At 40.1% G+C, this 26,582-nt stretch overlaps 9 non-coding genes across 9 annotated transcripts; 1 reads left to right on the top strand and 8 right to left on the bottom strand.

Moving 5' to 3' along the window:
- Positions 1–445: 445 nt before the first annotated feature.
- On the bottom strand, positions 446–527 carry trnas-aga (transfer RNA serine (anticodon AGA)). The gene has a single exon. It is a non-coding gene; the product is annotated as a tRNA-Ser (tRNA).
- A 1,245-nt stretch (positions 528–1,772) lies between these two features.
- Positions 1,773–1,854, bottom strand: trnas-aga (transfer RNA serine (anticodon AGA)). The gene has a single exon. It is a non-coding gene; the product is annotated as a tRNA-Ser (tRNA).
- Positions 1,855–6,407: 4,553 nt separating this feature from the next.
- Positions 6,408–6,479, bottom strand: trnap-agg (transfer RNA proline (anticodon AGG)). The gene has a single exon. It is a non-coding gene; the product is annotated as a tRNA-Pro (tRNA).
- Positions 6,480–6,943: 464 nt separating this feature from the next.
- On the bottom strand, positions 6,944–7,015 carry trnap-agg (transfer RNA proline (anticodon AGG)). The gene has a single exon. It is a non-coding gene; the product is annotated as a tRNA-Pro (tRNA).
- Positions 7,016–9,298: 2,283 nt separating this feature from the next.
- Positions 9,299–9,370, bottom strand: trnap-agg (transfer RNA proline (anticodon AGG)). The gene has a single exon. It is a non-coding gene; the product is annotated as a tRNA-Pro (tRNA).
- Positions 9,371–12,241: 2,871 nt separating this feature from the next.
- Positions 12,242–12,313, bottom strand: trnap-ugg (transfer RNA proline (anticodon UGG)). Its single transcript has one exon. It is a non-coding gene; the product is annotated as a tRNA-Pro (tRNA).
- A 732-nt stretch (positions 12,314–13,045) lies between these two features.
- Positions 13,046–13,117, bottom strand: trnap-agg (transfer RNA proline (anticodon AGG)). Its single transcript has one exon. It is a non-coding gene; the product is annotated as a tRNA-Pro (tRNA).
- Positions 13,118–14,411: 1,294 nt separating this feature from the next.
- On the bottom strand, positions 14,412–14,483 carry trnap-ugg (transfer RNA proline (anticodon UGG)). Its single transcript has one exon. It is a non-coding gene; the product is annotated as a tRNA-Pro (tRNA).
- A 449-nt stretch (positions 14,484–14,932) lies between these two features.
- On the top strand, positions 14,933–15,004 carry trnap-agg (transfer RNA proline (anticodon AGG)). The gene has a single exon. It is a non-coding gene; the product is annotated as a tRNA-Pro (tRNA).
- Positions 15,005–26,582: the final 11,578 nt, after the last annotated feature.

The raw sequence follows: 26,582 nt of genomic DNA, 5'->3' as shown, positions 1-26,582 counted from the left end.
TCAAATCATGAACTCATGAGAACAACAGATCAATACAGTCTCCATCAAGTGTTTTGTGACTAAGAAGTATAATCATTTGAAAACCAAATCAGAAAGAAAACCCAAATAGATTTCTAATCCATGGCCTTAACCACTCAGCCACAACATCTCTGTGTAGAACAATAAAGTTAATTGCATGAGGGTTATTCAAATGCCCTAGCCTGGTGTCCAGCCACTATGAATAGCAGTCTTCCGCACTCTTCGAATTGGCATTTGCAAATCATGAACTAATGAATCCCCATGCGATTCATAGGGGCTGGACACCAGGCTACAAATGCCCAGCAACAGACAATCAACCACAAAGGTCCTCATTCATCTGAGCTGACTGAGCAACCAGGTGAGAAAGTCCTTTCACAATGGTATTGTGTGTTTAGGACAGGGGGAACGTCTACAAAGAAGGGTGCATCGTTGTCGGCAGGACTCGAACCTGCGCGGGGAAACCCCAATGGATTTCTAGTCCATCGCCTTAACCACTCGGCCACGACAACTCTCTGTCCAAGCTTACACATGCAGCATCTATCTGCAGTCAGTATCCACCATGGGAAACAGACTGGAATTATCCTCTATGTGTTACACATAGCAATAATCCTATAAAGAAGATAAAAGGTTTCAATTCAGTTTTGTTGTCTGTGGCATGGCATGTTATTCTGACCGCACAGTTTTTGTGGCACAGAATCTAATAATGATTTATTCTGCTTGTTGATTCTTTCCTTGGCATTCTCTTTCCCAGAAGCTGGAAAATGAATTTTCTCAATGGAAGAAAAACTTAATTTCATGTTTGACCTTCCATGAACCTTACAGGTCCTTCATAGCAACCCTTCTGCATGTTGTCTCATACAGCTGCTATTTCTGTTTCAAAGTTACAACTGTTAAACATGAAAAAACTGTAAACTGAATTCCTGACAGAAACTGCTGACTGTGCAGCAGGAGTGCTGTTTCTCCTCAGCGATGGTGGTATAGTGGTGAGCATAGCTGGCTTCCAAGCAGTTGACCGGGGATAGGTTCCCAGCCATCGCAGAACTTTCTTTTCCTAGGTAGTACTTACTTATGAACTGAGATTAAAATACCTTGTCAGAGATATTTGGCTGTATCAGTCTGGTTAGAAGTATCGTAGAAATGGTTCATTAGCTCATTCTCTCATTTCCATACCATCTTCTTTCTGCAGGTTTACATTTGTTCTTCCTAAATCCACCTAAGAACCTCATACAAGTATTTGTGAATGTTAAGTAATGCAAACTGAATTTCTAGTCTTGGAATAACATTTTTGAATTCTAAAATTCTGTGTTATTCCTATTTAAAGGATAATTCCGGTTATTTTCAACCTGGACCTTATTTTCCTAATGTTTGAATCCAAAGAGTGATTAATACAAGTAATTTCAACACAATAACACTCACACTGCAGTGGGACCTTCCTACATTCAGGGCAGAAACAGACGCTTAAATGCTGAGGGAGCTAATAAAACTCGATGAAACAGTAAGAATTAAAAGTAGGTTATTCACATGGAACAAGACTAAGGCCTGGTTTCTTGGACAGGGATTAAGCCTAGTCCTAGACTAAAGACAAAATTAAATGGAGATATTCATTGAAAAAGTCCTTAGCCTAGACTAAGGACTGTCTGCAAAACCAGCCCTCCATATTCAATCCCTTAGACTTGTATTAGATATTAGTGTGTGGATGTCTATAGAGCTCTCTGTTGGTCCAATAGTGCACAATCAGCTAGGACACAGTGAGGCGTTGTCGGCAGGATTTGAACCTCCGCGGGGAAAACCCAATGGATTTCTAATCCATCGCCTTAACCACTCAGCCACGACACCTCACATGATGGAACTCACTGAGAACACCTTGACTATATTTGTAGAGGAGTTATACTACTAATAAGCTCAAAGTACAAAAATGTAACATCAATTTATACATAAATTCTCTGTAAGTAAGGACGGTGTTACTCTCTATTGTTGGTGTTTAATGTTCTCAATAGAGGCCTGTCATGGAAGGGTTAAGAGTGGTTACCAGGACATCCAGCCATGTTGGAGGAGTGACAGAAAAGTGAAGATTGTAATGTAAAGAGCGGTTCCTCCCTCAATGTTTTCAGCCTTACAGTATAATTTAAGAAACATTTAAGTGCAGAGAATTTGAACATGTTCTTGTCCTGTCTAGGGGCAAACAAAGACGACAGAATCTGCTTTTGTTGTCACTCCACCAACATAGAAGCATTTCCTACAGTTAGCACTGGTTACTCTCCAGACATTCCATTATTGGATCAGACCAACGGTGTCATCAGGGGCAGTGAAACCCCAATGGATTTCTAGCAGTGCTAAAGGTATATCAGTTGAGGATGTACTATGAGTGTAAGTAGTTTATAGTTAAAGGCTGAAGTGAGATATGGTAATTCAAATTGTATGTGTACATGAGGGGAGGTGTCATCTCTACTCCAACACTTGAGTGCTATACTACGGGTACACCTATAAAAATGTTATTTTTTAAAAACTATTTTATATAGTTTACACCACTTGTCTAACCTATATCTAATTTGTTGAGACACCCATGGCATTGACTCTCCCTGTAACATGATATTTGTTATGTCACAAACTTCAACACTCTCAAGATCCACTTCCTGGTCTGTTGTTTTCAAAATACAGCACTCTGGTTAATATTCTATACAAGATAAGAAAATAAAAGACCTGTTGTGTTTCAAGTCCTGTGAACTTTCAAAGCAATCAGCACCCATCATTTGCTGACTGTTGTAGTTCCCAGTAATTTGGGAGTTTCAGCAAGTGCATAATGTTGGTTCAAGAAATCCTACAATAACTGCTTTTCTGCAAAAAAAAAAAAAAAAAAGTTCAAGTCTATGGTATGTGTCTCTCTCTGCTGGTCAAATAGGGAAAATGTACATGTCCCTTACAAAGATACACAATGTAACAAATTCAGAGTAAAACCACTTAAAACAAATCAAAATAGAATGTCCTTAGGAGAATAGACTTGATCGTTGAAGTGTCATGAACAGTGGTAGTAGCAGTAATAATAAGAATAATAATAGTAATCATGAATAATAATGATTTTTGATGAAAAAAAAAAGGGCTAACCTTACCTGGCTTTTGTGGCTTTTCTTTCCCAAACTAACTTTAATGAGGAGACATACTCCTCATTAAAGTTAGTTTGGGAAAGTGATATGAACCTTATACTATCTAGTAGCCTATATAGGGTGATATTATACACTCACTAAGTGCTCATTTGAATTTACAGGATTATTTCACTGTAAAATATGTTTTTTTGATAGCTAGGATAGGATCAAATGTGTCATAACGAAATAAATAAAGTCTTAATTAACACTTAAATGTACAAATGAACATGGAAATACTTAATATACATACTTAATAATATACATTTATTTTGTTTATAAATAATTACAAATAGGGCCTTTTTCATAACATCCTTTTGCAAATGACCACAGAGGGAGCAGGCCACATGGTGCTCCTAAAGCAGGCAGTGGCTGTCTGTAAGCTAGTCACAGATTTGGAGCAACTAAGACTGGACAACGGAATGGCTTGACTTGGTTTTGCAGCATTTGCTAATATTGTTTCTTATTTTGCCTCTTACATCTACGTACAGGCTAATGACTATTGTGAGAAAAATACATAGAAAGTCATTGGCCATAAATAACCTTCTTGAACATTTAAAGTTGTCCAACTGAAGCTGAAAGAGATTCATAATTTCTAGAGGTGAGTTTCCCACGTGTGCTGTGTTACGGTGAGCAGAAAAACATGTTTGTCCGTCAAATTTGTCATGTTAGAGAAGGTAGTTAGTTTGATTAGCAAACACTGAAACGTTCAGGTTGGTCAGAGGTATCAGTAGCTAACCCAGCCAACCTAGCTAACCACTCCGCCCATTTCCAACAGATAAACAGTTAGCTAATGTAGATTTGCTAAACATCAGTCAGCAGTTGCACTTTTAGACACAAAATTTATAGTGGAAATTCAACTGAGTGAGTGGGTTATGTTCAGTCACGATATTTTGTGTGCTCGAATGAAATAAATGAATAAAGGGGATGTGAAATTTCAGCAAAATCCAACTAGTCTAAACATTTGGGTTAACATTAGCAGACGACCCTCCTCTGTCTTCTCAAATGCCAGTGTATTGAAGTGCATTTAAGAGTGTAGCTCTCAAATGTAAATGCTAGGACCACGTTGTACGGCTCAAATGATAGGTTACAGACTCCTGACCTGACAGCCTGCACAGGTCTCCCACTGGGTGAGGATTTACAGTGTCATCATGAAATTTAGGAAGGTCACAGTGTAACATTTTTTCTTGATTGAGTTGATTGAAAGGGTGATGTTTCCCTCTGAGTGTAAGACTATAGACTCTAAGTGATGTATCTGTTCAGTGAACTGTCTAATGTTCTTGCTTCAGAAATAATGTTTTAAGTTGCATTTCCAAACCACTATTAATTACCAATGGCTTAATTGTTGGTCTTGATCAGCTGAGAATAACAATTTCTAACAGATCTCTAAATTATAAGATTTTTCACATATTATTAACCCAAATCTGGGGCTTTGGGTAGTTCATATGCTGATATATGTGGTCATCTTCCAGGTTTTAGTGTATTTTTTACTCTTTCCTTGCAGAAATCTAAGATGAAACTACACTTAAGAAACTTCAGCCATGCTCACCAGTTGTCCAGACAGTATCACCTGCATAGCATCCAGTGATGAAGACAAGATGGAAGAGGTTCATCTGCGTATCTCACAGCTCAGAAGGTACCGTGCAAGTGTGTGCACGTTTTTTGTGCATGTGAGATCGCTTCACTGCCACCATTCCTAGTGGCATGCAATTCAGTCCGCTGAGCCTAGCCTAACTAAAGTTACTGCCTATCTAATGTTACGGTCATATATGTAAGTTAAAGTCATATGTGTAACCAGGTTATATGGACAAAATAGCATATTGTAATTATTAAAATAGCATATTGTAATTTTTATGACAGATACTTGCAGTAGATAGATTGCAGTTGCCTGTAACTTCTCATAATCACTTCTGCACCTGTTGCCTTTGGTGGCTTGTTCCCACTCGTACAAATCAATTATACGCCAGCATTCTGTATACAAATATCACCTTAACGAAGCACATTAACCTTCTCCACCATTACTGCTGACTAGAGCATAGCTGAAATAACACAAGAAAATTACTAAGTTAAATATCAGAAAAAAAAACTGTGAAATATGTTTACCTTTATTTGCAATAGACCTTTATCTTTCTGGGATTTCTTTTGTGAAAGGGCAAAGGTTGCGATGAGTTCAGTGATCCATCATTGACGTCCACCACAGTCAGCTTTCATCCTGTGGGGCGGCCCTTTGTTTTATTCATGCTTGTAGGACATGTAACAACATAATCATTAGTTGCAGCCCAGGAGTGGGTGGGAGTAGGTTTTGCGTCAGAGGATGATTGTCATATGAATGGTACATCTGCTATATGATTCCTTCCGGTAAAATGTGGCATGGAAAATGTCAAGTAAAAGAAAACGTAGTAGTAAAAGTTGAGCCACAGGTTGAGTGTCAACCAACCATACCATTTAAATGATGTATCTGAAATTGTGAAAGCTGTGTACCTGCTTATCAGTAGACTGTTACACTACGCTGATTTCAACAGTTTACTGGAATTGCAGAATATTTATTTTTTTAATTCCAGTGTCCAAAACAGTGACAGCCACATAGTTTAAAAAACAAAACATGTAACCACAAATGCAGGTACACAGATGAAAAACATAAAAAGAATATAAAGGCTAAATGCAAATGTGCCTTGGGCAAGTTTTTATAGAAAATACACCAATGAAAGGTGTAGTGTTTGGATTTAGCCAAAGTGCATCCATTCAGGCATCATACCTTCATATTATCGGCCAGCCAAATATAAATGAAAAAATATGCGAAAGTAATTAAATCGGTATTTCAAAACATTTAATTACAATATTGCCTATCACTGACTAGACCTTAGGTATAAGTTGTACTGTATGACAGTAGACTAAACATAAACATGCTAGAAATGCATTCCTAAATGTAATTCAAGTGAAATCTAATCTGGTCGTTTGTGCTACAGAGTTGAAAATCTTAGTTTTTGTCCCTGTTTAGATCCAGCCAAAATTTAAATAGTTATAATCAATATATGATTAGTATATCAAAGAAAGTTATAATGAATATAGCAAATATTTGCCTGAGCAGGTTGAAGGAACATAGGGCAGTCTGGAGTCTTATTTCAGCAGGCTGTTGCTATGTGTAGCTTTGCCTGTATTTTCCTCATGGTGCGTCACAGATGAAAGAGTCTCTGCGTTTGAGGTTCCACAATTTGCCCTCTGTGACCTCCTGACCCCCAATGGTTAAAATCAGGGCTCGTCCGGGATTTGAACCCGGGACCTCTCGCACCCTAAGCGAGAATCATACCCCTAGACCAACGAGCCTGCCTGTTTAAAAAGAACTGAGGGTTTAAATCTCCTCTCTCTCATCCAGACCTGCAATTAAACTGCTTGAGCTGGTGATGTGGCAGCTTGGAGGAAAAGCGCTCAATCATGTGCAACAAGTGCCATCATCTGAACTCTTCCCCCATAGAGCTGTGCTTCAAAATGACCCTGCACACTACTCTTGCAATACAGCACTATATACATTTATTCTCTTACATTTGGCCCAGTCGGACTTTAATCAGAGTGTCAAAAATTCATAAACAGGAACATACGTATGTGTATATAGTTTAAGCAGCACGCCACACAGCGTGCTCAGCTGTATGCACTGCTTTCACTTCAGATTTCAGACAGGTTTGCCTGTCTTTTTGTCATCGTGTCACAGATGAAAGAGTCTCTCTGACCTGCATTTGTATTGACCCATATTTTGGTTTCTGTGACCCCCTGACCTCCAGAAGTTAAAAGTAGGGCTCGTCCGGGATTTGAACCCGGGACCTCTCGCACCCTAAGCGAGAATCATACCCCTAGACCAACGAGCCTGCCTTGGTAGAGAGAATTGAGGGTTTAAATCCCCTCTGTTTCATCCAGACCTGCAATTAAACTGTCTCAGCTGGTGATGTGGCAGCTTGGATCCTCAAAACTCATCTAGTCAAGCAGCACCCTCTGCTGGTCACCACAACATGTTAAAGGCATACTGAGCAGGATTTTCCCCCTTGAAATAGCATAAACTCATGCAAAAATGATCCTACTCAATCATTACTTATGGCCCATTGGTAGTGTGACAGTGTGTGTGTCTGCAGAGAGCCTGCCTTCTGCCTGGATTTTCTTATTTCTGAATGTTCGGGATGTTTCTGGGCGTCAACCTTTTGGCAGCAGTGTGTCTGCCTGCAACCAAAACCACTGCTGTATCCTTTTATATCTAAAAGCCACGCTGCCTACGGTAGCGGTCCGAACTCTAATACAGAGTAACTGGAGTTCTGGTCAGAGCTAGTGTGTATCGTGAACTCACAGGTAGCTACCGTTGTTAACGGTTGTTACCGTTGAAAACCTGATAGCTAAGCTAACCGGCACCTACCTGTCCAACAGAAAACAGGCCGACTCCACTTCGCTCTTCATCCCCATCCACTCGCCAACAGGTGAAAGCCAACTCCAGATTCACTATCGTTTTGGAGCGTACATTGTTTACTTGGCATTTTGCCTCGCTGTACTTTTTTAGTTTTTTACTGTTCTGGACAGGGTTTCCGTTTTGGTGCCGGTCCACGTGTCCTGGAAGATTTCAGTGTCAAATGGGAGAAATTCCGGTCAAATATTATCTGTGTTTATTGAGCTTAAAGGCAGGCTATATAAAGAATGACATCATCAAGGCATGTAGATTTATAATATTTTTAATTAAAAAGTAGGCTACTTTTGCTTATACATTATATTCCAAATAAAATAAGTCCCATCAATAGACTCACGTGCATAACGCTATCTCTCTCAAACACACACACAACATTACCATGCAAAATAGAAAAATAGGATCATCTATGAAAATTTGCACTTTACTTCGTTCCTGACATGTATTTTGTTGCCAAATAGCCATATGCTTTCACTATTACGCAATGCCAAATGCCAAAAACTACGTGTGAAAAGCACTGCCCAACAAAAAGTCATGAAAATAAACTGCAAAGGCATCTTACCTTCACCCGACGCACAACATAGGCCTACCCAACACACACACACATCGCCCTTGATTGGTTAATACATTACGCTACATTCAAAACAATTTAGTAAATCCTCCCCAGTTGTGTCTCATGTCACTTGAATCAACTCACGTAGTGCAATATTTATTATTACTTTACTGAAAGAGACTCAAAGCTACTCATCAGGAGCAGGTCAGGAGATAGACTGGAAGTAGAACTCAACCTGTTGCTGTAACGCAGTTACAAAACAAGGAGCACAATGTTCCAATAATTTTCACTGGACATTATGACCGGAGAGATTTACATATGTCGGACTTCAACAGATTGTACCGGTAAAAAAACGGTAATTACCGGATAACGGAAACCCTGGTTCTGGCAACCACAGGGAGGAGGGGCCAACTTTGAAAGTTGTGTTTGCAAGCCACAACCAGCAAAAACCTACTCAGTATACCTTTAATTTTATATCTCTCAAACATGAATCATTAGCAACTGGGGAAGCAATTTTGATAGAATTGCAGTCAACCTGACAAGAAGCAGTAGACTGGGCCAAATATTAGATCTTTGCTACATTTTTTGTGATTCATGTATCTTTAATTCACTAATTGTATTTACACCGCTACACGGCCGTAGTAACAGTGTTAGCCTAGGGTAGCTAGTTGCAGCAGTAGGAGTGCATGAGGAGGAGGAAGGAGGTTTTCTCTGCTGTTCTGACACATCTGTGTGGTCCATTGCACTGGCACTGGTGTGGACAAGGTGTTAAATATGTAAAGCTTAATTAATTAACATACTGGTTTTGATTTTCACCCAGGTTACAGCTGAGGATAACACAGCAGTAATGTGGCGTTGTCAAGCAATTCACAGCTGTGGTAAATTTATGAATTAGGTATCTGTGAAACAAAGCTAAATATGAGTCAAAAGTTAGAGGTCATGTTTTATTCCTGTTTAAATTCAGCAAAAGTTCAAATTGTCTATTTGTGTCACACACTGGGCCAACATTCAGAGCATTACTGTATTTCAGAAAGTTGTTGCTATGTGTAGGCTTGTCTGTCTTTTTGTCACAGATGAAAGAGTCCCTCTGGTCTGCGTTTGTATTGACCCATATGGCTTTTGTGACCCCCTGACCTCCAGAAGTTAAAAGCAGGGCTCGTCCGGGATTTGAACCCGGGACCTCTCGCACCCTAAGCGAGAATCATACCCCTAGACCAACGAGCCTGCCTTCTTAGAGAGAACTGGGGGTTTAAAACTCCTCTGTTTCGTCAAGGCCTGCAGTTGAACTGTTTAAACTGGTGATGTGGCAGTTTGGAGCCTCAAATCTCATCTGGTCCAACAGCACCCTCTGCTGGTCACAACAACATGTTCATTTTCTATCACATGCAGGAAGTGTCTTCTGAACTGCACAGTGTTCCCTCATAGAGCTGTGCTTCATCCTGACTTATATTCTTACTTTAGTTCAGGCTTCATGCTCCATTAAAAGTAGGACGTTTTTTTAGGAAATCAATTTGGATTTTGTCTAGAAATTTAATACGTTTATCATGATGGCCTGGCCAAAGGCCTTTTGGTGGGAAAAGGATAGGAAGAAAAACATGGAAGCTTGTAATGACAAAAATCAAGCAGCAAAGTAAACAAAGGTGCTATATTAAAGCATTCTCAGTATGGGGAGCAGCAGCAAGTCAAAGGAGAGGAGGTGGAGGTGGTAAAATAATAGATGTAGCCAATAACATTTGAGGAGGGATGTGAAACAACAGCATGTGTTTGGGATAATTTCTACTGTAGAATCCTTGAAAGCAGATATTCATATGAAACTGTCCAGCTTTAGAGTCCTTTTCAGCACATCCAAGTTACTTGATGCTATGACCCTGAATGAGAAATGCACCTTGGAGGAATTGTCTTTGGGGGGAAAATGAAAACTAACTAGATTTTAGCTCAAGTTCATCCATTCAGCCATCACACTCACAAATGATCAAATCCGCTGAAAGACAATGCAGGATCATTTGGGTTAGGACTGTCCCACTGCAGCAGTAACAACTTCCTCTCTATGGTATTTATTTAAGGCTAGGATCGCATTTAATACATTGATCATGTTACACAGTGATTGATGAATAATATTGTAATAAAAACAAGTTCGCCGTCCTCTGATTCAGTGTTCTCTTTATTTATACATGCATGGAGAGAAGTACATCATAGCAAAGGGAATGGTGCAGTTCTCTAACAAGGGTCAGACTAACCAGGCTTATATCTCCAATGACAAGGACAGCCACCTGCAAGCCTACCCCCCCTAGACAAAACATTGTCTCATGATCCTAACACTGTCGTATTTGTGCGGATGTTGTGGGTCTAAGGAACAATAGCATCTTATGACAGTCATAAACCCTCACATGATGAAGCACATGATGAACACATGATAATCAATACATTGGAACATACAAAGGACATACACATAAAAAGGACATACTTTCTCTACAGTGATGGAAGTTAATTAATTTCAAATGAGGGAATCTGTTATGGCAACATTATTTCATTGCAGATGCATTACGTAGATTACGTAGATAATAGATGCAGTCTTGTTACAAGGCAGTAAAGGACTGATACACTAGGTGCAGGACAAAACTTTTAGTGTCTTTTGTGTCACAGATGAAAGAGTCCCTCTGACCTGCGTTTGTATTGACCCATATTTTGGCTTCTGTGACCTCCAGAGGTTAAAAGTAGGGCTCTTCCGGGATTTGAACCCGGGACCTCTCGCACCCTAAGCGAGAATCATACCCCTAGACCAACGAGCCTGCCTTTATAGAGAGAACTGAGGGTTTAAACCTCCTCCTCTGTCTCCAGACCTGCAGTTGAACTCCTCAAACTGATGATGTGGCAGATTGGAGCCTCAAAACTCTGGTCAAACAGCACCCTCTGGTGGCGAGCAAATGCATTCATATGCTATTCATAGTGGATGTGGTAATTGTGGTGGCAATACAGCAGCAGGCATTACTATGGTAAATATCAGGGAAGGAAGTGGGGCCACAAAATTGGAGGGCACATATTAATATTTGGCTACATGAGAGGTGCTGGAACACTGCTCCCCTGTGGTGTTTAAATACCTGTTTTACAATAGGTTGTGGCAAGGCTGCTTTAGCCTATTTATAGCTTATTGAGGATTTATAAAACGGAGACCTGTCAGGCCTTCATGTAAAGATGGACATGTTTATGGTTGAAAGAAGTTGTAGAGTGCAGGTTGATAATCTGTATGAATGGGGTCAGTTTAGGGGCTTTATATGAGCAGGTTAGAGGAGTACAAGGCAGAATAGAACAGTATCTTTCAAAGTCTGGGTGGAAGATCTCCGATATGAGTCCCTAGCTACTGTCCCTCCCTCTGAGCTCTCTGGTGAAATGCAGCCTGTGACCGATAATGCCTGTGTGCATGTCTCTGAAGGAAGTGTCAGGTAAAAATATCAGCAAACGTTATACGAATAGATATTGTCTGATGCAACTTTCCCCTTGTGCTTTCTGAGTGTGGAAACGTGAGTCTGAGTGTGGATTTTAGAGGAAAGAGAGCGCATGTCATAGGGGTTTTCAAGTGGGCACCTCCCATCACAGATGATTCGTTGAATTAGGCCCACATTGCCTCCAGACAGCTCAGCAGTGAGTTTTGGCATCCCAGAAGCACCCCCCCACACACACACACACAGTCTAGAGTTCAGCAGTTCAGCAATTTAGAGATTGATTTGTAACAACTGTCATAGGCTTAATGGAAGGTTGACCTGCTTTCTATGGCCCGCCCTGCAGTTGAAGAACAAAAGCACACTGAAAGCTGCTCCCAAGGTGTATGGACACTGCTAGGTATTTGCACTAATGTATGCTGTGTGTTATGCCTGTTTAACTGCAGCCAGAGCTGAAATAGGCTACTTGTGTCAGAGCCTGAAGCTGTCCTGTGAGCATGGGGCAAGCTAGAATCTTACACCAGAAACCTGTTGCCATTTTTGCCTTTGCCGGTCTTTTTCTCATGGTTCATCACAGATGAAAGAGACCTCATGGCCTGTATTACCATTGGTGCAAATTTTGACTTCTGTGACCCCCAACACCTGGAATTAAAAAACAGGGCTCGTCCGGGATTTGAACCCGGGACCTCTCGCACCCAAAGCGAGAATCATACCCCTAGACCAACGAGCCTGCCTCTATGGAAGGAATTGAGAGTTGAAATCCCTCCTCTGTCTCATCCAGGCTAGTTGAACTCATCAAACTGGTGATGTGGCAGGACGGAGGCTGAGAGCTCATCTGGTCAAACAGCGCCCTCTGCTGGTCACAACAACGTACATTTATGTGCAAATGAAATCATGTGCATCAAGTTGGTTTTTTAGCATTCAAAATTCTTTATGATGATCTGACTAAAGGGCTTTTGAGAGGAAGAGGATGGGTAGGGGGTAATTTAAAAAAAGAAGTAAAATAAAAATAAAATAAAACATTTTGTCAGTGAATCAGAGTCGTACCTGCTGCTACTGAGTGCTGTAATTGGTTAATTGGTGTGGACAAATTACAATATGGTGAAACACTACAGGATTACCGGATACACTATGTGCTGGAGAAAATGTAATAGAACCTCATATAGTGCAGAATAGATTACTGTATGACAGTAGACTAAAGAGTAGCATGCTGTAAGTTCACATTTCTTAAACTAATTTACATTAAACCTAAGTTTTGTATTTGTACCACACACACAAAAAATTCTGCTTGTTTGAATCCAGCCAAAGTTCAAATACCTTATTTGTGTCAGAGGCCCACCTATTTCAGAGCCTTGTTGCTATTTATAGCTTTGCTCGTCTTTTTCTCATGGTGGGTCACAGACCAAAGAGTCCTTATGGTGACACAATGTTTGGCTTCTGTGACCTCCAGGGGTTAAAAGCAGGGCTCGTCCGGGATTTGAACCCGGGACCTCTCGCACCCTAAGCGAGAATCATACCCCTAGACCAACGAGCCTGCCTCCACATAGGTAACTGAGCCTTTAAATGCCCTCCTCTGTCCTATCCAGGCGTTCAGTTGAGCTCCTTGAGCTTGACATGTGGCAGCTTGAGTCTATAATGAAAGGTTCTACACTGTGCCTTTTTCCAGAGAGTACCAGTGGTGCCGAGTTAAAAACTGTAGGAGCACAGACTAAAATGTAAAAAGCATTTATTTGCATTTTTCTATTTCAATTTGAATGCAATCGATATTCCACTCATATCAAAGTCATCCTGAAGGCAGTGGTTGTATAAAGGTGGCTCTAATTTCAGCGTTGAATCTCTTTCCCATTTTGTAATTTTGCTTAAACCTCCTTTTTTGTAATAAATGATTTCTATTCTTTTTGCAAACTTGCGGTGGCATTTTTGTATGTTTACAGTCTCTAGCGGACCTATGACAATTGAGTTTAACGAGGCTGTAACAGAACCAGACAACTTTACTTCATGTACCACACACACTGACAACCCACGCATGCCGTAAAACAGCCCACTCATAAAACCAATGTCTGTAAAGCCTGTGTGCATCTATGTGTATGTATGTGTGTGTGCGAGAGTATGTGCATGTGTGTGTTATACATAACACCCTGCTAGTTTTTATGGCCTGCCTATATGGTATATGGGACATTATGTTGTGATGGTGTCTGTCTGTCTGTCTGTGTATTGACACATTCTTGTCTGTGAAATAACTCAAGAACAATACATGTTAGATACTTCATACGAATGACAATAGATAATACACCTAAATGTGACTAATTTGTAGTGATTTCAGAAACCTGTTACCATTTTAAGCTTTGCCTGTCTTTTTCTCAGTTCATCACAGATGGAGTCCTCCTGCATCTCTGTTGGTGCATGTTTTGTTGTCTGTGACCCTCAACCCCAGGGGTTAAAGGTAGGGCTTGTCCAGAATTTGAACCTGGGAACTTATCACACCCAAAGCAAGTATCATACCCCTAGATCAACTAACCTGCTGTGTTGTATGTAATTGAGAGTTGAAATCCCTCCTCTGTTCCGTCCAAGCCTGCAGTGCAGCTTCTCAAACTGGTGATGTGGTGATGTGGTATGTGTGTGTGTGAGTGTGAATAAAAAATTAAGTTAAGAACAGTACATGATGGACACATCATTGATTCTAACACACCTGAGTGTGTTGTCATGTATTTGGTGATTTCAGAAACCTGATGTCATTTCTAGCTTTGTTTGTCTTGCGCTCATAGTTAATCGCAGATGAAAGTGTCCTTATGTATGTCGGTGACCTTCAAATCCAGGAATTAAAGGTAGGGCTTGTCCGGGATTTGAACCCGGGACCTCTCGCACCCAAAGCGAGAATCATACCCCTAGACCAACAAGCCAGTTGTATGTCTGTGTTTGGCTTCTTCTACACGAACTGCAAGAACGTCACTGGCTTCTGGATTTCTGTGACTGCTTGTGTGAAGCTCTCTCAAAGTCCTGTCACTGTTTTGTTTTTGATTGATTTTTTTACCGATTCAAAAGAAACTCAAAACTACCATTGGTTTTGTTAAAACTTTATCCATGCCTACTTTAGTTCAGGCTTCAGCCTGAACTAAAGTAAGAATATAAGTAAGGATGAAGCACAGCTCAATGAGGGAACACTGCAGTTCTGAAGATACTTCTTGCATGTGATAGAAAATGAACATGTTGTTGTGACCAGCAGAGGGTGCTGTTGGACCAGATGAGATTTGAGGCTCCAAGCTGCCACATCACCAGTTTAAACAGTTCTACTGCAGCCTAGACAGGACAGAGGAGGAGGTTTAAACCCTCAGTTCTCTCTGTAGAGGCAGGCTCGTTGGTCTAGGGGTATGATTCTCGCTTAGGGTGCGAGAGGTCCCGGGTTCAAATCCCGGACGAGCCCTGCTTTTAACTTCTGGAGGTCAGGGGGTCACAGAAGTCAAAATATGGGTCAATATAAGGTCAGGCCAGAGGGACTCTTTCATGTATGACACAAGAAAAAAAGGCAAACCTACAAATGGCAAAAGGTTTTTAAAACAACCATAACCCTATGCTTCTCCAGTCTGCTCGTACGTGGGCTCAACACAAATCAACTATTTGAACTTTTGCTGGATTTAAACAGGCACAAAAATATGATTTCTAACTCTGTTTCACAAATATGACACTAAAGAGAACCAAAGTTAAACCCTTTCCTTCATTAGATTTAGTTTGTATATATACATGCAGTGTGTTTATGCTTAGTCTGCTAGTCCTGTATGTCCTGTCTGCACTCTTTGTAAGGCAATTTCTTACAACATATAGCCTAATAATAAAGTCACATTTAAAAAGTATGTTTGCATAAGAGGCACAACACATGGCATATTATAGCACCAATTGCATAATACATAATGTGTAGAGAAATGGACATGTCACTGAAAGCTACCGCTAGCTGCTAACCAACTTACTTATTGTGATATTCTCATCAGTTGATATGATTATCTGGAGGTGTGATGGCTGAATGGATGGACTTTGGCCAAACTCCAGGCAGTTAGGGGTTGCACCTAAACACCTTGCATCGTTATATTTCCTATAAAATCTGGCCAAGGAACTTTTGCTTTTAGACACTGGAAGCATAAAAATATTAACATCTTACATTTTTGGTATACTATCAAAAAACACTGACAGCTGAAACATTGAAAACTTCTGAATACGCTGTTGTTTACCTTTTTTTTAATCTATGTACTGCTGATTGTTATGGAATCTATGGATCCATTTTCACTTTATTTTACTGTCCAAACCAATTGTGCGTAGTCTTTCAGTTGATGTGGTATTTGCAAGTGAGATGGCTGAATGGATGAACTTATCCAACTTATTTTTTATGTTCTCTTTTTTTATGTAGCTCCAGGGGTCCTGCTCATTCAAGTTCATACAGCAGCATGAATGCTGCAAAGGACACAACTGATCAGTTTCATCTAAATATCTGCTTTCAAGGACAATTGAATGCATTTTTTCATTTATTTTACATTGTTTCTCCTGCTGTCCTGTTTGAAGAACCCTGTCTGTATATGTAGTTTTTAACAGTGTTGTGAAACAGCTAGTAAATAGTTTAGAATGCATTGTGTGTGTGATCTTTCAGAAATATTGTTTTCAGCCCCTATGATTTGCAAATTGTTAAATGGTATGAATTTCTGCCTCTTATATCTTTAAAAGACTGCACATTTTAGCCAAGGGGGTTGCAGTTACAGGTGCAGGTTCATGCAGCATCCACACATCCTTCATTGGGCAGCCAAAGTAAGAAGCTCCCTGAATGGCTGGTCAGGACTGTAGCACCACTCACCTGCCTGTAAATCACACAGGCCAGTCATCCCTCTTGGATAGTGATCCCTCTTTTGGATAGTGCACATACAATAGATGAATGGATGCTAAACCCTGCGATGGTGTGCATGATTTATCACTCTAAGTATGGTAATAATTGTGATTTGTCAAATGCTTTGTGTATGCACTTGCCTTGCTGTTGCTGTTCATTAGTAATGAATGACTTTGTGGATTTGGTTGAAGTAGTGTATGTTAATCATTGTAGTTGTTGTTACCTGCAGTTATTGTATCTATCTACTATTTATCAGTGTTCTTGCCATTTGCACTCATTAGGCTACATCTCAAAACCTATGAAGGTTATTTAACTGTTATTGCTGTTAGGTTTATTGTCATCATTGTTAATGCATGTTATGCCACTTCCATTCAATTACATTGCCATAGCAATCACGTTTATTTATAAAACACATTTAATAAAGTCAATAGTGTGGTACAAAAGGTTAAAGCAACCACATCAACAATGCAGACAAGGAACAGAGAAAAAACCCACTTGCACATTGGTCACACACAAGGATCTGGACACTAGGTGGCGTTGTAAAACAAGAATTAATTTTTGGAACGGCCCGAGGATTTATTGCAACGCTGCATCATTTTCAATTTCAATTGTTAATATTTATTTCGTCTTCCTGCTATCACGTGAACAGTATTGTTATCTTACAAGTGTAGAGAGCATATTCACTGAGTGACGGCCTGTTTTATTTCCACAACACTTAATCTAATCAGAGATGGGCTGTAGTTTATGTGATCATTGTGATGGGCTACTCGGCCATGGACGATGCCACAGACAATACAATCTGTGCTAAATCAATATCCAGTTGATTGACAGTTAATTTTGCACCATATATGCTTTATGGTATACATCCTGCTACATAAATATAATTCATTAGTCTTTTAGTGGAACATAGTCTGATTTGACATGAAATAAATCAAATATTAGGCCTGGCCAATTGGTTTGTGCTTAGGCAGCTGTAGGGTTTGACTGTAAATTAGGCTATAATTTAGTATGAAGCTGTCTGTCTATGTTTTTCCCCACAAAGTCAATGTGGGTTCAGAGGAAATGTTTTGGATCCATTATTAGATTCCTTCATTCCAAGTTCTGCTCTCAATGACGCGCTAACAGAACTTGGACTGGAGCGGCTGATTTGCACCCAACGTCCAACACGGACAGGAAACGATCTCCCATGGCCATCAAGGGCCTTTTATAGGTGAGTTTGAAAACTTGATTACAGTAAGCGACTTCAATTTAAAAGCAGTAACTAAAAAGAGTATTTTGTGTCCAGCATCATAAGAATTTTAGGCTATACAACCGTCTTAGGCTACTGAGATGAATTAACCCGATATTCAATTAATCAATCAATTAGCTTACCTACCTAGATTTGACATGGGTCAAGTGCATAACGTTATAGTTCAATCACCTTTCACTCACTGTCTCTCTCTCTGACAGTCATGTTTCGCTGCAGCCCTCGCCTGCAGTCACTCAGCGACTTGTACAATCGTAACCGCATCTCATACAAAGAAACCCCAGTGAAGTGAGTATTTGTGCTACTGTGTGTGTGTGTGTGTGTTGTGATCTTCTGGTGAGTTTTCTATGTCCATGCAGTTTCTTTATTCATACGCAACAAATAGCCTGCCACCAAAACGTCCATTTGCTTCACCTTATATTCACTTAACATCAGCGGCGTTTTGGTAATGTGACCAGGTGATGGTGCAGCGGTGGCGCAGTGTAAACGGGTTTGGATTAGGAGGAATTAATTATCAGTAGGTGTGGTATCTCTTAAGCCGTTTACATGTTTGTATAAACTGACAATTCTCCATAATAATCCCGTTCACATAATGAAGTACTGATTTCGTCTATCCGGTGAGAATTGTGAATTTTTTTTTTTTACAACAATAAGTAACTTGTTTCCTGTCTCGCCACTATCAAATTGTATCAAACCACGGGAGGGAGTTCAGTGAAGTAGAGTGGAGAGAGAACTTTAAAATGGATCTGTGTGATCTATTGTGTCTTCTGTACTCCTGAGGAGTGGAAATGGTATAAACTTGGAAGCTGTGTGTTATAGCTAACCAGTGTGAAGAAGTTTTGAAGGTACCTACATTGGAAGAGGCGTGCGTAATTTCGCGGCGCTCTGAAAATGCGCACCACATCCTCAAATTATTGTCCGCAGATGGAACACACATAACTGTCCTGCTGCCTTTGGATAACTACAGGGATTTAATAAATAAAAAGGCCCTCATACATCCTACAGGCAGTGGTGGATAACAGGCTCAGTGCTCGACCAGTGTCCTCCCCCTGACACAAAACTATATATATAGGCTATATATCACATTTCATGCAATATTCGATGACCATGTAGTGCTCTTGAACACAACCTTTTAGATATAATTAAGTTTAGAACATAATCAGTGGACACGTACTTCTGAATCATGTAATTTTTAAAATAGCCTATATTTGTCATGATTATTATACATTCTATTTTACATTCTCTCTCTCTCTCTCTCTCTCTCTCTCTCTCTCTCTCTCTCTCTCTCTCTCTCTCTATCTCTCTCTCTCACTCAGAATATTCAAGAGAAGGAAAGGGTTAAAGAAAAACTATGAAGCCAGTGACCAAGACTCCTCTCTTACCAGTAGTGATGCCGTCTGCGCTCAGGACTCCACTGGTAAAGACAAACTACTATTGCAAGATATTGTACATGATAGCGATGATATCTAATGAACCCTATAATGACACACACACACTCACACTCACACATGTATATATATCCCACCACCTAGAGCTCCAGTTTGCATAATGTATGTTTACAGTCCGCTGAATGTGTTTGTGTTGTCTTCTGATTCTGGCAGTGTTAGTCACAGTTCCCATGTCGGGTTTCCCTTTTGGTGCAAAGAAGACCCTCCTTCCACTTCTCCTCTTTGGCATCTTACTCTGTGGTGAGTGTTTAACATCAAATGTATTGACCCCTCCCCATCCCAGCACACACACACACACATATACTGACAAATATAATGTGTCAGATGTGTATTTTGACTCCCTCCACCTCCTCTACTCAGGAACCTATTTGGTGTTTCCTGTGCTGACCTCCCTGGTTCAGATCTCTGTCATGACCACCAACGAACCTGCTGACACCCTCAAAGAGAAGGTATGATACACGACTTTTCCTCCCAACATGTGCTGCTTTTTTACATTCAGTAAAAAACAGCAATTTCTTTTACTCAAATAGTGTGTATCTTTATGCCTGTTTTCCTTTTTTCTCCAGGATATTTGGTTTCTTATTCTTCTCATAGAATGGTGTTTGCTGTTCCTCAAAATGTCCATTAACCTACAATGATATATTTTTGTTTTTCTTTAGACTGGATATGTAGACCCATGCTCTACCTTGAAAGACACCGTGAATAACATGCTGGTAAGCAAAAAAAACGACAGTAGAGAAAAGGAAAACAGCCTCGAGATCACACTGCAACTTCAGCGGATTAGTTTTCCTCACCAGGTTTTGTTTATTGCAGGTGGGTGTTGAACACAGGCAGCGGGAAATGGTTTCTGAGGTAGGGGTGTCTCTCACCGCTTCTCTTTCTCTCACTCCGTACGTCTCTGCGTGTCCGTTCCAAACCGTCCAGTCTCTCTAACCCGCTGTCTTGTCATCCAGGTGGAACAGAGACTCATGGATGATTTAAAGGTTATCAACAAGAGAATGGAAAGGTGAGCTTGTCTCATCGGTGGTATTTATGCATGAAAAAGGCCTCCATCCTTGTCACATGAGAGATTCCATTGGAGCTGATGTAGCAAGTGTACAATATTTCCACAGGCTGAATAAGGTAAATATGTTCATTGTAATGTGCTTTGGATATAGTTTGAACATGAAGCATCACTTGCATATGGCCCATGAGCTTGCTGCCCTCAAAGCTGACGTTAGAAGCACAACCAGCTTGTTGGAGAGGAAAGTCAAAGCCCTGGAGGATCACACTGCCAAGGTATTCATCATAAGCCCATGCCACAATTATTGTGTATATAAAACAACTTGTGTAAATGTCTATCCTGGTCTGAATCAAACCCACTTTCTTCTTCTTCTTCTTCTTCTCCTCCCCCTTCTTTCTCTTCTTCTCTCTCGTCTTCTAGATGCAACACGTTCTGGACAGCATTAAGATGACCCCCCCTCCTCTGTATCCATTTGCCCCCGACTCCACTGAGTCTCAGCTGAACCCAGAATTGAAGCGGGCTTTGGATAAACTGTCAACCAACATAATGGCTGAAGTCAATGATCTTTAGTCCTTTTTTATTTATTTACCACTGTACAGTTGGCGATTATTGGATTTAGTCAATGTGGTCTATGCAAGCCGAATTTAACTTGTGTGTGTGTGTGTGTTCAACAGAAAATCAGTGCAACAGGTAAAACAGACTGCAAAACTCCGATGGCAAACATGATGCCTGACTTTGCCTTAAAATCACAAGGTTAGTGCCAACATCCCTTATGTTTCTATACCGTCTAGACATCACTGTTCACAACTGTCTCTGCCATGTTGTGTGTGTTTGTGTTTGTTTTAAGGTGCTTATGTGGTTCGAGCCTCAGAAACCCACCACCACAGATGTCTGTCAGTGTCGGGCATTTGGTTGCTGTGCTCTTCTGTAACACCAGAGAGAGCCATTGAGGTAGTATCTCTCTCACACACACTCACCGCTGTCTCACACACTCAGCAGTCACATCTGCACCCACATACATGACGGCACCATTCCTATGGAGCCCAGTCTAAACCAGATACTTGCTCCCATTATATTGTTTTTCTACACAGAGCAGCCCTCTCTGAGCCAGTTTATTCATGATGTGTTACTTCTTCTCCCTCTCCCTGTCCTCTCTCCTCTCTCAGGGCAACTCTGTGATGATGCCAGGTAAATGCTGGCCCATCAAAGGGGATCGGGGTTCCTTAGTGGTAGCCCTGTCCCACCCTGTCCAGGTCAGCCACGTCACCATCGACCATCTTCCTCATTACAACAACCCTTACAGATACAGTTACTCTGCCCCCCGCGACTTCAAAGTCTATGTGAGTACTGTCTCAGGTCTGAGTCTAATCTATAGCATTATTCACAGGTCCAACAAGGTTTGTCGTATGCGTTTCTGACTTCTATATATTTCTGCTCTCTGTGCCCTCTACATCCGTCCCATGCTGAATATCAGGGCATGTCCACCGCAGATGAAGACGGTACTCTGCTGGGATCCTTCACATTCGAAGCAGAGGGAGAACCTACTCAAACATTTGAGATCTTTGTGAGTCTGTTTTGGAGAAACCTCTCTTTCTTTCATACATCACGCACTGTCCATTTTTTTCCCTTCTCTCATACGCCCCGTTCCTCTTTCAGAATCCCAGCGGTGCGGTCTGTCATTATGTGGAACTGCGCATCTTAAGCAACTGGGGACAACCAGAGTACACATGCTTGTATCGGTTTCGTGTGCACGGACAGATCCCCAGTGTGGGATAGACAGCCTCAACTTTCAATAGCTGTCAGTTATTTTCATCCATAAAACTGTAAAAAAAACAAAAAAAAACACTCTATCTTGCACCTCTTGCGACTGAGATTTTATATAGACTACTGTTAGTGTGGAATACCATGTGTACCATTATAGAAACAAAGGTTTAGGTTACTATGCAAAGCAAAGTACAGAAGAACATCATTGCTGTTTCATAACATTTTTTATTGCCAAATTAACTGCTGCTGAAGAAAAAAGTAGAATTATGAAATTAAGTATGATTTGGTGCTGTACCATTTGGTGTTTCAAAATGATCCATTAACTTTTCAGTATATGTCATTTTATTTGTTCATTTAATTTAACTGTCAATTTTGGCAATTGCAATTTAAGCTATTTGCACTGACATGAAGATGCATTGGCTCCACTGTCTAATAAACTGAAGTTTGACTGCAGTACACCAGGGTCACTGTTGCTCCAATAAGAAAACCAAATTGCTGTCAGATGCAGAAACTACTGTCTCACTGCACACACACACACACACAGGCAGATAAAACCAGAGTCAAAGGCTAAAGAATAGAAATGTGTTTTGAGATGAGTTTTAGATGAGTCAGTGGAGGGGTGGACCTGATATAATAGGGGAGACTGTTCTACAGTCTAGACCAGGGCACATCCAACAGCCACATGGCCCATGACTTGAGGATCCTAGAGGTCAGATGGGGATGTGAAAGATCAGAATATATCATATCTTCAGTTGCATTATTGTAAAATTTTAATATTCACCTCTGTTGACATTTTCTCAGTGTGTTTCTACCTATAGCAGAACCATTTTCCACATTTTGGTGGTCTTGAAGCCTTTATTCAAAACAGATTTTCGAAACAGATCTACACACAATATACAATAATGCCAAAGTGGATTTCTTTTTTAGTTACATTGGACGTAATTTTAAAAAATCATGAAAAACATGAAAAACTGAAATGTTTTGACTCAATACATATTACAGTAAACCCCTTTGCAGTGACAATACAAATTGAGTTAAGTTGCTGCCAAATAGGCAGGAAAACTGGCAGAAACAGTAGTTGGCCAACATCAGTAGAGATAACTTGCAGTGAGCATTTTTGGGAAGAAGACTGCATAACAGGTATTTACTGTTTATGTTGCCCAGCTTGTTTGGTATCATCCCCATATCTCTGTCCTTTGCAGTCAGTATGAGCAGTGGCATGTGATTTTCACAGCACATCATCCAAGTGACAATGATAGAGGCATCAACACAATCCAACAACATTCCAACACTTCTATCACTTCCACCCCACAAGAAGCAGACGACATCTCAGAAACCATCCCTACCGACATTTCCCCCTTCTGACACTAGCTTAGCCATGGGTTCACAGAATGCTGATAATAGCGTCACCATAAATGAACCACCTCAAAAGGCACGTTTACAAGGTCTAGTGGATGAACATACTTATGAGTTAGCCTACCTAATCTGGTTACAGCTGATGTGGTGTTAGCAGAACATCAGTATGTCATCTAAAAAGCAAATAGCCCATAGAAAGGTTCATATAGATCTTTCTATGCTAAAACTAATACTAAATGAAGGGACAAGCTTGGGGTTCAAGGATGTGATGACCCTAAAAGTGATGGCTATGCAGTATTTGTGGATGGTGGTCTTTTTGCAGTCTTAACTCTGGTGATAGCCTTGCAACAAAGGCCCTACTTTTTCTGCAGTCACTGGAAATAGGTTATAGTGATGTATTTTCTGACGTTAACGTGTCTGGAGATATTCCAGCCTAGATAACTACTAATCTGTTTGTTGACAGAAGCAGGCATTCAGGTGCAGGCAGTAGAACATGACGGTTCAGAGACCTGAGTCACGAAGCAGGTTGAACATAGTCACGGTTTCTTCACGGTTAATGGCGTCACAGAACCAAACAGTCACAATCCTGGCTAACTGGTCTCATGGAGGTGGCTATCAACTCGCTCTGTCAACCCGGCAGTTTTCAAGGACGCGACTTGTAACAAATAGCCAGTCACGTGCAATGTGGACATATCCAGAACAGAGTATTTAAGATAAGATGCAACTTTATTAATCCACAATAAACTAGACAAACATATGCTATCGACCATTTTAGTGCGTTAAGTAGACTGTAAACGTGGAAAGTATGGGAAAGAAATGAATAATGAATAAATATGAATGATAAAAAAACATAACAGCGAAAAAAGTAACAGTTGCTGCTGCCAAGACTAGAGGATTGCTGGGGAAGAATTGCAGATAGTGTAAATAGCTTGGCTGGAGTAGCTACTCCAAATTCAAATACATTCATAAAAAGAAAATAGGCCAAATGAAATCAAGTCAAAGTCAAATGAAATCAAAAGAAGCAAAACTCCAATAAAACTTTTCTCTACACTTGTTTTTGTTTATATTCTACTATGTTCTCCGATGCATTTACTGAGTTTACTACATTTTCTGCATTGTGCGGTTGATAACTGCATCTTGACAGCATATTCCAGCTACCGCTTGCACACAGCTGATTCAATTGGCTCGCACCGCAAGCCATTTGCTCCAGTGTTCTTTCTTCTCAAACTTTCACCTATGGGTGGCATCATTATTCATTTGTCTTTGGCAAACCTGAAACAAAACTGGCTCTAATGATGGCTGTGCATTTGATCTGCATGGAAGAATGAAAGAAGAAAATCATAAAATCCAGATGTGCCAAGCTGATGCAGACTACCCAAGTAAATTCAGTCAGGAAGACTGCTTCATTCAAATCTATTCCATCTACTCTGTCATTCACTTCTTCTTGCAGAATCAGTTAAGGCTATGTCTCTTTGATTCTAGCCTACTTCATTCAAATTGCCCTTCTATCCTTTCATTTGCTACTTGTTATCCAGTCAGTTTAAATCGCCCTTCAACTTGCATCATCCAATCAGTTTGACTTTAGCATTTTCTCTCTTGGGACCTTGGAACCTTGGGACCCACTTAAATGTCACAACTCTGATATCATAAAAAATGTATGCCTCACTATTATGACTTATTAGTGACATGATTTATCAGTCATTATCAAAACGCAGTTATGGTGTTTCCAGGATTATGAGGATGCTGCATCACATTCTCAGGATTTGCAGACATGTGGAGCTATAAAGAGCACCAAGCCATCTGTCACAACAAAGAATGTGCCCACATACAATATGCGTCATAGATAACATAGGATGGCAGCATTTTTGTCATGAAGCAAGACATGTTTCTGGTTCTATTGCACCACTTGTCATTCTTTTAACGACACCCATTCCATGGAAACTTTACCCACCCACTCCCACACTGCTGCTCTCTCTGCACAACCTCACTGCCAAATCCATCTGTTCAATTCCTACTCTATAGGTGCATAATAGTAATAAAATTTGCTAAATATCTAAAAGGCATTCTTCACTGTAAGATGCATAGGTAGTTGAAATCTACACAATGATCTGTATTAGAATCTATTATTTTTTATAACAAAATTATGCTATCATCATCATTTTGCAGAAACACTGATTTAGATTTTGGCCCTTAGAGTAATGATTTAATGTTTGAAATATGTAAAAGCATAGATAACTAATAAATCATAAAAATTACAGAACAGCTATAACAAAATCAACATCAGCTTTGCAATCGTTCAAACATCTATTTCTTCAAAACATCTATTGTCTTGAAGCACAATAAATCATTTACATTTAACACAGTATGTATTTCTAAAAAGAAAACATAACATAGGCCAATCAATCTAAGAGTCATCATGAAATATGTCAATGAATCGGACATATACAGTATACTATGTTACCATGTTGATAGCTACATGAAATACATTTTCTTTTTAAAATTTTTGGTGTATGTCAGTGAGTATGAAAAAACACAAAAGCAGTATGTTTTGAGTGATATATATATACATATACATATATATAGTACATATATATGTATATATCTATATATACATATACAAATATAAATAACATGAATATATTTGTCATCCAGCACTCAGTATCGCAGAAGAAGTTATTTAGTGTGTTGAATCTGTTTGGATTATCAGGCTTCAATGGGAAATATACCTTGGTGTCAGTGTAGCAGTGTAGCAGTGAAACAAAACATTTTGCTTACTGATATGTGGCCGAGTGGGAGCATGGACAATGAAAATTGTCTTGGACCCAGAATCGAGCCTTGTGGCACCCCACAAATGAGGAAGATGAGGGGTTGCCTATGGTTACAGAGAATGTTCCATTGGAGAGGCAGAAGATGAACCAGTCTGTAGGCTGATGATACCCACCCAGTGCATGAGGCAGTCAATTAAAATTGGGTGATCTATAGTATTATAAGCCACGCTGAGGTTTAAAAGGGTTAAAACTGAGTCTACTGTTGCGTCTATAGTTTTTGTGGGTTGATGGATCAAGACTGGGTTACTGGATGTTTAAAAGTGAACCATTGGACCATTAGGAAAAGAAGAAGATGAATGAAATGTAAACCATGACAGTTTTCTCTTATGTGTGGCAAAAGCCAGCAGCACCTTATCCCTATCATCACTGCCTTTGATACATCTTAATGACTGTTGCGTATTTTATAAAGCAGCTGATTCCATGTCTGATTACTTTTATTTTCATGACAAACACCTGACTCCTGATTCTTGCTCCACACATTTTCTCAGTA

This window comes from Centroberyx affinis, unplaced genomic scaffold (assembly GCF_046629955.1).
Source record: "Centroberyx affinis isolate AG114_WGS23_722 - 3 ecotype Tasmania unplaced genomic scaffold, CSIRO-AGI_Caff_v1 ptg003272l_1, whole genome shotgun sequence".
NCBI lineage: Eukaryota > Metazoa > Chordata > Actinopteri > Beryciformes > Berycidae > Centroberyx > Centroberyx affinis.
The sequence above is the reverse complement of the archived record's forward strand: the minus strand, read 5'-3'. Positions and strand labels throughout refer to the sequence as shown.